Raw genomic sequence first — 11,823 nt, forward strand, 5'->3', positions numbered from 1 at the left:
TACATGCAATCTGCATAACACTTTGATATATATGTATACCACAGTAGTAACAGGGTACTTACTATGGTACCATGACAAAAATATGCTTAAGCCACTTTTGGTTGGGGTAATTACATTGGGAAAAATAGTACTAGGGCTATGAAATATGCCTACACAGGTGATAAAAGTACACTTTCATAATGAAGGCTACTTAAAGTGCTCTATTTTCATATACTAATTTTGTACCTAATATATTTCTTTACTTGTTAAGATCATCTTAAGAACATTTAAAATGAACTAAAATGTGCTAAAAATGTATTTAAAATTATATTTAGGTACTTGTCAAATTAAACCAATCTTTGTGTGAAAGAAGGGTTCAAGTTTAGTAACTAAATACATTTTTAAATACAGAGATAGTATGTTAAAAGCACATTTAGTTCATATTAAAAATAGCACCGATAAGTACACTTAGATGTTCTTAAGATCATCTTAACAAGTATTAAAGAAGAACTTTTAGTATATTAAGTTCAAAGATACAGTAGTGTGCAAAATAGAGTTACTACTTTTTCACCTGGGACATTACTAAAATGATGCCAATGTTGGTAACCATAGTTTAAATCACTCTGGATAAAGGCACTTTAACTTGCACTAAATAACTAAAAATCAAAGCAATGTTTAACTTTGTTTATATGTTATAATGTATATAGAAAATAGATGTGAAATAAAACAGTATTGGGCAAACATTAATCGCGATTAATCGCATACAAAATAAAAGTGATTTTTTTTTGCATAATATATGTGTGTGTGTACTGTGTGTAATTATTATGTATATTTAACCACACACACATACATATATTCATTTCAGAATTTTTTTATTTATATATAATTTTCATATGATATAGAATATATAAAAATATAAATAAATACATAAACAAATATATATATATGTATATTCTTAAATACATACATAAATGTGTGTGTATTTATATATACATAATAATTACACACAGCACACACTCATATATTATGCAAAAAAATATATTCATTTTGTATGCAATTAATCGTGATTAATCTTTGCCCAGCACTAATTTTAACTTATTTGGAAGCTTGGGGTGTTAAAACAAAATATAATTTAACATAAATTAGAAAATGTTGGGGGCACAGTGTGTACACCTACACCTTCATACTGTATACTTCATAATTCCTAACTTTAACATCATAATTATTCATGTAAATTAACTCTTTCCCAGCCATTGACAAGTTTTCTTGTCAATTAAGAGAAAACGTTTCCCTGCCAGTGACGCTTCGCTGATGGGTTTACGGTAATCTATAATTCTGCTCTTATCCAACAGATGGAGCTCTTACCTAATTTATAACTATTTCAACAACATTGTAAACTCCTTGTATGTTTTGATCATCGTTCTGAATCTGATCTCCTACAAAAGTCCTTTACAAAAAAATGCAGTTATTTCAGCTTTTTGCTCAAAATTTGGTATTTTTGAAGAAACCTACCCATATTTGAGAGGTTAAAAAAGATAACAAATTAGAATCAAACATTTTCCCCCCGTATTGTTTGTTTGTTTGAAAGCATAGGATCTGTTCTTTCATTTGATATATTTGTATGGGTATACATTTATAGAAGAAAATTTTCCTGGAAGGCATTTTGTGAAATTTTTGTGAAAATCACTAAAAGGCTGGCAGAAAATGAGCTAAACATCAAAACTTTTTTTACGCCATATTCTTATCAATTATACAGACAAAAAGAGAAGCATTCATTAATGATTTTATTGCTATTTTACGCATTTTTTTAAACTTTGATTGGTTGTAATGATCAACACTTTAAAAACAGTGTATATAAAGAAACATTTGGTGCTGCTTAAGCAGATCTATAAATGTATTAGTAAATGCTGAAATGAACATGAACTAAGATTAATAAATGCAAGAAGTATTAATCAGTGCTAATGCTTTAACTAATTGTTAATAAATAACCTTATTGGAAAGTGTAACCAACATATTTATATAAATTATGAATTTTTGCATCATATTTGACCTCAGAGCCAGAACCCATTCGGTGCCCCCTAGGGGTCAATCTAGATATAAACATTAAAAAATGGACTTTGAGCTATCATCTCAGTTTGTACACAGCTAATCCGTGACCATGCACAATGATGGTGTCAGTGCTGTTGCCGCTGGGTTTGTATAATTCATTATTCATTTATTGCATCTAGAATGATGCACGCACGTGATTAAAACAGTAAAAATCACAGAAAAGTAAGAACTGATCATATTTTGCCAATGAAACAAAGTGACCGATAAAATATGCTTAATAGATTTTGAGATTGTATGCAAAATTTGGCTCCAAAATCTGAGGGGGCACTGAACCCCTTCTGTTTCAATGCGCATGACGCCTCTGAGTGCATATGAACCACTTATGCACCTAGAGCAACCTGAAGTTATGTTCACACTCATACAATCAAAACTATACCAAAAAATAACTTACAAAATAAGTAATATTAAAGAATATGCATCTAATTGTAAGCCATGTAATGGATTTGTATGATTCAATCTGAGGCCTCAATGCAATTTCTCACGGAAAGAAAACTCAGCAGCAGATGGCAGTCAAGGGTGCTAGTATGGTTCATTGCCAAGTGAATGTTTGTGTAGTTAAATGTGTATCATCAGTGAGAGTGTACTGAGACCTGGCCAAAAGACATTGAGAAACACTGACTCAATGCTTGCTCAGTGCTGTGCAGATTCTAATTTACTTCTTGATTAAAAAAAAAGAAAAATGTTGTTTTCTCCTATACTTCCCTTTAATTTCCCCCTACCTCTTCCTCCTGTTTAGTTGAGAGTCATATCATTAGACAGACTAAGCCACAGGAGTCTGTTTTCAATTTCCTTTTAAATGTGTGGTGAAGTGAAGAGAGATCATATAAATAATGCAACGAAAACAGTTTGGGTGGAACAGAGCATTTAAAGGAAAACTGTGTTTATCGAGGCAACACGTCCCTCTGTGAGGTGCGATGTTGTTGTCTAAGCATGTTGTCTCAGGATGAGTGGACCTTCATCTGACAGGCAGTGTCAGTGTAAGGTTGAATACTAATGCTGAACCAGTCTGTTACAGAGGTAGACAGCTGACCTCAGAACAGCTGGCACAAAGCATGTGCTTCTAAAAGGGGTCATGGTCTATCTGCCCCAGACCCCATGTTGCTTTGTATCGGAGAGCTGTGGAGGAAAACATTTGCATTTCAAGCACAGAGGAGAGACTTCAAATGACCCAAACCACCGAGCCTGTGCGTTTCATTTTTTAAAACAACTGTGGCCTTACGTGGTCATCATGAAGCTGTGCCTACACACACATTCACAATTCACATTTAACAGTACTGAGACAGCTATGAATACATGACACTGTTTAGACAATGAGAGATGTATAAAATATTAGTCTTATTTTATATGTTTATCATAGTATTAGGGGCTAGTCATAAAAACATCTATTCAATGAAATGTAGAGTTACTGTGAGCTCTATCACCAAGCCTACTTACAGGTACAGTGGCGGCCGGTAACTTCTTTATCGTGGGCGCTCGATGCGATGTTCGTCACAAGTCCGTTGTGTGTGGTTCCTTATTTCAAAATAGTCGTTTATAGTATGTGCATCAAGTGTTTATAAGCATAAATATGTATAATAAAGGCTAGATGTCTCGTCCGCGCTGCTGGCCAATTGGGTGAAACGTACGCATTTGGCAGCCATCTTACTACAGGGCGCTCGTGTACTCGTAGCATTGTGTTTTAATAATGCATGTACTTTTGGATGACCAGGACTTGCTTAAGTTTCTACCGATTTTCAGATGGTTTGGTTTGTTATAAATGTCAAAGATGTACCTATGACACTGCATACTTATACTAAAACAAATTTGTTTCATGAAACATGTTAAAGCATCCAGAATTATAGTCACGTAAGTTATGTTCATTTAAAAGTACATGCATCATTAAAACACAATGCTAGTGAGCGAGCGCCCTGTGGTATGATGGCTGTTACGTGATGACGTTAGAGACTCCACCAACCAATCATGGGCCCTGTTTTAACGATCCAACCACATTGTCTAAAGCGCATGGTCTAAATGGGCGTGTCCGTTGCCACTTTTGCTAATTTAACGACGGGAAAAATGGTTTGTGCACCGAACGCACAGTCGAAAAGGGTTGTTCATATTTTCCTAATGAGTAATGGGTGTGTTTTGGGCGTAACATGCAAAAAACCAATGAGAATCTCAGCTCTCATCCCCTTTAAAAGCCAGTTGAGCTGGTGCTATGACTAATCCCTATTTAGATGACAGACTTTGTAAACTGAAAAACTAAGTGGAGGAATAAGACCACCAGTTTATGAATAATGTTAAAAAAAAGAAATGTTAATTTTTTCGATTAAAACCTTTAAAAGACGTTTTCGTTCAGTCATAGAAGTACAAATAGCAGGCTTTTAATTGCTGTAAATGTATTGATATCCTACATAATCATTGTAATCTCATAAAATAATTTGCAATATACAAGAAAAGTTTTGTACTCTAAAAATACAAACAAGAGATAAAGAATTTACAAATGCACGGAGAGCAGAAGCGTTTCAGCACTAGATCAGCGCCATGGGATTTTTACAAAGCATTACTTAAATGTTTCTCATCTCAACATATCCACAGGTACAGAGTCATCATATACAATAAATCCGTGGCGTGGCATTTAAAAACATTTCAAAATAGATGCATTTGTTTAAATCAAAGCATTTATTTACAGGCAGCTCTTTACGCCTTCTAACGTCTCATAATCGGTCCTCATTTATGTCCAAGAGACTCATTAATAATATTTTACATTTAATCTTTCATATTTAAAAGCGTTTTTGTGCTGCTGCGCATTCATGTATGTGATAAGCAAACCCGCGTTGTCGTCCCGTTTATAGGCACATATTACTAACACGCTCTTTAAATAACAAAAAATATATTGCGCCATTGACTTTAGACTTTAGACCAGGTTATTGTTGGTCAATGGCGTAGTCTATTTTAGTTGCCTCAAAATAGCAACGCGCCAACAATGCGCCTGAACACACCTCGTTTTTAGACCAGAACGCCCATGGGCGCAAAAGTGGGGGCAAATGCATTTGCTATTTAAACAACGTGCGGCTAAAAGTAAAAATGATAATTGTGCCGTGTGTATGATAGAGCCCCTAGCCTTTCTTATACATATCTATAAAAATAAGTGCCTGGTGCAGACGCGTCTAAAGAGTTTATGATAAAAGAGACACTTGCATTTGCCAGATACTTGCATAATCTCATGCCTAATCAGAGTTTACTGTTAAGTGAGTGTATTGCGTGTATTTTGTGAACGTGAGCGTTTTTTTTATCATAAACGGTTTTGACACGTGTGCAGCAGGCACTTATTTTGACAAAACACGTGATGCACATGGTTCACATGACGCAACAAACACATATTTTGAAAACGCAAGCAACACACATGATACTCCGGACACATACTTTGAATTTGCGCCCCTCAGATGAGCACACAAGTCGTCACTGCCTACTTGACTACTTATCCTGAAATTATGAAGATTAATAAGATGTTGTAAAATGCTTTATGAAATGACTGAGCAAAAAAATAAAGCAGCTTTGTGGTCTTTATTGTTCATTTGAAATAGAAGTGTTTAAGCAAATTTGATAAGTATTAGTTATAACATCATACTGTGAAAGCCGGTTAAATTTGCCTGGAGCACATCACATATTACCCCATAACAAAATGCAATTTAAAAACATACTTTGCATTGAGAGTGTCAGTGTTATTTAGTTGTGTAACATTTCTCAACGAAGTGAATGTTTTTTTGAAAGTTTTTGTTATTACTTTCAATTCCCACTTAAAATAATCATAATAGTCCTAAAAAAAATTTTGCCTTGGTTTTATAATTCAAGTTTAATACTATTGCAATTTTCACAATTTTGCATTTGCTGCGAAGCAGTTTTACAGTAAATACATACAAAGACAGTAAATGCATAAAGACAAGCAACATTAAAAAAAGAAAATATATAGGATATTTAAACAATTTCACTCGAGTAGGAGAGAATTTTTGATGTTTCTTTTCTTTACATATTTACAGTCTTTACTGTATGTATTTACTGTAAAACTGCTTCGCAACAATGCAAAATTGTGAAAATTGTACGGCTGGAGAGGTCTCTTATAGCCAATCAGATTCTAGAACCAGAAAGAACTGTTGTACTGTATAAAGAAAAGATTGTATTATAGATTGAAAATAATTGTCTTTACACTCTGAGGAAAAAAGGTACAACAAAATTTGTCATTGGGGTGGTAAAAACTACAACTTTTCTACCTAAAAGGTGTATATTGGAGATTGTGACAATTAGTACCTCAATGGTCCATATCTGTACCAAAATATGGTACATATTAGGACCTTTTTAAATGCTGTCCAGAGACAAGTGTAGGTAATCAGACTGTTATAATCATAATGCCATTTAGCATGTGCATATCAATTTCATAAGATGTGTCCGTATAGCAATACCAACAGTAAAAAAGAATTTAAATCGGGATTATACAAAATAGGATTATATAATTCATAATTTTCTTATGTGTTTCCTTTGGACTGAAATGTGACCTGGATATGTTACAGTAAAGTTACAGTAAATGTGAAGCCACTGTCTCTCTCTAAACGACTGTAAGCATAAACAAACAACACGGATTTTCAGTAGCAGTCAAAAAGATACATTGAGAGTCCGGTTTGTTTTGGGTGAAAAGTGCATGAGGAAAGAAATAAGGGCAGATGTAACTATCTTAGCTTTATGTGTTTATAGAGTAAACATAATTTCAGCTTGCCTTTTGCAAAACATGAAACCACATGGTAACCAAACAGTGTAAAAATAATTGTTTACTGTAAACATATATTTATTCATCTGTCTATATTTAAATATAAATCCCCCTCCCTTCCACTTCTAGAATCTTTGGCTGTTTATTTTTCACAGTTGGAGCGGATTTTGGTCTGAAAATCCATTCATGGCACAGCAGGAAAACTGACACTTCTTTACTAATGCATGGAGAAGCAGCTCACATAGCAGATATTTCACTATATATTTGGTTAATCCTCTAAAATTGTCCAAGTAAGCCTACAGGACTGAAAGGATTAAATCATGATTTTAACAGGGCTTTGTGACTTTTATACATAAGAAAAAAGACCTAAATACAAGTACAGTGAGTACAATGATATGTGACAGTACCAAGAAAAGCCACAAGAGGAGGATATATGGCAGTGGTTTAGGATAGAGCCATCTCAATGATCCACTTACATTATTTATAGCTCTCAAAATGGTTAATTTCCTGTTATAATAAATTAATCAGAGAAGAGTGTGTTAGTAAGAAACATGGTGCACAATTGATTTTTTTTAAATATACTGAGAACTTTAAAAGTATCCTATGAAATCTGTGGGTTATTCAAGTTTATTGAATATTCATTTTCTAAAGCAGACTTTATATATTGCTCCGTGTTAACATATTAAAGTCTATGTCCTGTAAAATGTGTTTCTGTAGCTCAACTGGACTGAGCTTTGCATTAGCAATGTTAAGGTTATGGATTTGATCCCAGGTACCACACATTCTGACACAAATCACAAAGCATCTGCAAATATGTAATGTCAAAAATGACCTTTCATAATCTTGAGGTACTCCATACTGCATAGTGATGTGCTGTTTAGTGACTAATACAACATAACATAACCCAAAATCCTATTTAGTGACTCCTACGATATAGCTGCCCACACCATTATAAATTCCCTTAAATGTCAAACCATGGATAATACAGGTATCGTGGGTCTCTCTTTACATTAGGTCAGTCATAGTGCTTTAGTTTTGAATATAAGCTGTTTCCGAATTGTATGGCCGTATTGTGATCAATTATAACTACTGTACTGTTTTTTGTTTGTTTTGTTTTTTGCAATCTCTGAGTTTTTTTTAAATGTATACACAGTCAGTATACAGTATTTGCAGATTACATGTATGCATTTGGCAGACTTTTAAAGACATTTACATAAATGTATAACACTAATACATTTAAGTTATACATTTTTTAGAAGTATATTAGTAGGTGTGTTAATCAGGAACCAAAGAACACCATTCATGTTAAGATATTTCTCACATTAGATAATATCAGATAGTTCACCCCCCTAAAATGTACAGGGTATACAATTTTTATTTACGGCATATTCTGACACAATTAGATATATTCTGTATAGACCTGTGTAGCAACTCATAATGAAAAAACTGCACATAATGTAATAACTATTACATTATTATTGTAATAAAATGTTCATAGTGTAAGCATCACTTTTATTATAATTATTATTATACATTGTAGAGACATTATTTATATAATTATTGGTGGATGCCAGTTCTCTCCCTAGCAACCAAGCAGAGTACCCTAGCAACTGTTTAACGAGGTCTATATCTCTGAATCAGAAGAGACTGTAATCATTGGTGGATACCAACTCACACTGGATACTAGGGATGGGAAAAATTTAATTATCATTACAACCGTGTTTGATTACCGTGATTTTGAAAACTCGTGGTAAATCCTGTCCAGCCAGAATCAGTTTGATGCAGGCGCGCACATGCAACATAGTTTTTTGCAGAAGGCGGCATTTAAGGGATAATGTATTGTATTCATTCACGGTAAATGGACTACATTTATATAGCGCTTTTAACAGACTTATAGCCATCCAAAGTGCTTTACAATTAGCCTCACATTCACCCATTCACTCACACATTCATACACCGACGGCGGTGTCAGCCATGCAAGGCACCATCCAACTCGTTGGGAGCAGCTGGGGTTAGGTGTCTTGCTCAAGGACACCTCGACACTTGGTCCGGTGGAGCCGGGGATTGATCCACCAACCTTCCAGTTTGTAGACAACCTACATGAACCACTGAGCCACTGCCGCCCAAACTTAAACTTATTAGAGAGATTTATTTATTTTTTTACCACAGAAACAATTTCAGAGACATGAAATATTTATTTGTTATTTTCGAAAATGTTTTCAGTGTGTGTATCAGTTATTTTTGAACATTTCCATCTCATTTTAACAAAACCATGATAATATTGATAACGTGAATACTTTGGTCACTATAATCATGATATGAAATGTGCAACAGCCTAGCAATCACAGCAGGTACCCTAGAAACTTCATAGCAACACCTAGCAACACACCATAGATATGTACACTAGATGTCGCCTTGACTACGGCAATTCATTGGACCGAATGCGTCAAACAGAGCGTCATCTTGAAACAGGGGAACCCCGCATCAGCGTCATTGTAGGCAATGGTGTAACAGAAATAAAATCACCATAAATCATCGTGAGTGCGATTTTCTTGGTTTTCTTTTGGTTCATTTCAACAGTCAGACATGTATTTAGCATTGAGTCCAGAAAAAAATTTAAGTTTTGAAATTATGAAAATGTACTTTTTTTAACTGTAATGCATAGTGCTGCTAGTAGCCCTAACATCCATACACAGCACAAAAGTCCGGCATCGTCCATGAATTCGAAGTACAGGCGGAGATAGCAGCTTTACCTAGATACTTCCTATGACAAGACCCCTGTTCTAAGATGACGGCGGTTTGGACGCATGCTCAGAGCCCCAAGGCGACATCTAGTGTATATATCTATGGCAACACATTAGCAACTGGATAGCAACTACCCCAAGTACCCTAGAAACTTCATAGCAACACTTAGCAACACACTCGCAACTGCATAGCAACACCCTAGCAACCACATGGCAACCACCCCAGGTACCCTAGCAACCTCATAGTAACACCCATGTTATTACGTAGCAACAGCCAAACAACCCCCCGGGTGCCATAGCAACCACCTAGCAACCTAGCAACAATATACCCTAGCAACTGTTTACAAAGACCTTTATCTCTGAATCAGAATGTGTGTGTTCATCATGATCTTAAAATTGTATTACATTTTAAAAAATTATTACATTATGAACATTTAATTACAATAATAATTTAATTCTTATTACATTATGTGCCATTTTTACATTATGGGTTGATACAGACCTGGCCTACTTTACTTATCATGTACAGTAAATTTTATGATGAAAATCAACAAAATGCTAATTAAAAGAGAAAATAAGATCAGGTGTTCACAAGGAAACAACTTCTGTCTCATCTATTTGAGAGTGTAAACTTGACATCATTTGTCCATACGTATTTTACGGTATGTGCTTGAAAGGAGATTGACTTTTGCACCTGATAATATATTGTGTATTTTAAGTATATGACTTCAAGGCTTAAACTCCTATTAACACATTTTACAGCTAAACTTGCAGCCTCCACCAAAGGTCAAAGACTTTCACATGTCAACTCTTTAAAAATATCAGAATAACTTTTAATGAAATTGCAAGTAAGTTTATCATTGTTATTGACATGCTTTTAAAAGGACATGTATATTACATCCTGATGTAAAGTGGATCTGTATGACTCTCCTGTAGGCTATAGTACTACAGTGATGGTTTTTATACTTTTCTAATTTAAAATTAGATTTTAAGGTACATATTAAATTATCAGTCTATTTTGAATGAGAGGTTTACCTGTATGTACACAAATACTTAGATTTCATGTCTCTTTTTGCTTGTTTTTAAGCTGGCATTCACTTCACAAGTCTGTGGGAAAATCTGGTGATACACATCGCAGCATGATCTGATAATGTCTCAAAGAGTACATTTGATCAAGTTTTTATGCAACCATACAGCCCAATAAAGAACCTTTATTTTAAGTGTGTACACAATGAGACTTAAATGCTGTTATTTGAATTATACAGTACCATGTAAGGACCTTCAAAGTAGCCTACAGTACCTCTCAAAGAAAGGGGAAAAGTTATAACTTATGAGTTCTCATTTTTTATTAATTTATCAACTTAGATGCATGTCTTTCCTTAAATTTGATTAAAAGAGATAAAAGTAGACACAAATGAGACAACTGTTAAAAGTATGAAGCCAACAGGAATATAGATTGTATACTGTAGGTCAAATTATCTAGATTTGGGTACATTTAATGACAAATGTTTAATATTGAAGTCTTCAGTGTAGAATTTTGATTGCGGACTTGGCAAATCTGAGCTTGGTTTGTATATTGAATAGACAAAAAATGTTGGGTTAAATTAACCCAGAATATTTTTATATTTGACCCAAAAAACTAGTTGAAACATCCCAGCATTTTGGGTTGAAACAACCCACCACTGGTTAAATTACAACTCAACATGTTGGGTTCGTCCCTTTTTGACCCAATGTTGAGTTAAACAGTGTAATGGAGCGTTCACACCAGGCGTGAATGAAGCGTTAAGCGTGAGTGATTTACATGTTAAGTCAATGCAAAGATGCGATAGACATCTTATGGCATGAATGACGCGTTTCGGCGCAGTGGGAATTGAGCTTTTTGAGCGTTTGATTAGCGTCATGCGTGATTCGAGCAAATCACAGTTGAAAAATCAGAACTTTGGCGGATATTCACGCCGCATTAACCAATCAGGAGCTTGCTCTAGTAGTGACATGATTACGACGTAGCGAGGTGAAGCAGAAATACGAAACAACGATGGAGGACCAAATCATCTTCGCTGTATGTGGACACTCGGAGCTGTACGTCACATGTTCGTACTTTTATAGAAACAGGAATAAAAAGGATCTTGCTTGGAAGGAAGTGAGTGACGAGGTCAAGCAATCTGGTAAGGTGTAAAAACGCTCTTTACTCAGTTTGAGTGAGAAAGAGAGAGAGAGAGAGAGAGAGAGACTACAAGCTAGCAAAAGCCG

This window comes from Misgurnus anguillicaudatus, chromosome 11 (genome assembly GCF_027580225.2).
Source record: "Misgurnus anguillicaudatus chromosome 11, ASM2758022v2, whole genome shotgun sequence".
In the NCBI taxonomy this organism is placed as follows: Eukaryota; Metazoa; Chordata; class Actinopteri; order Cypriniformes; family Cobitidae; genus Misgurnus; species Misgurnus anguillicaudatus.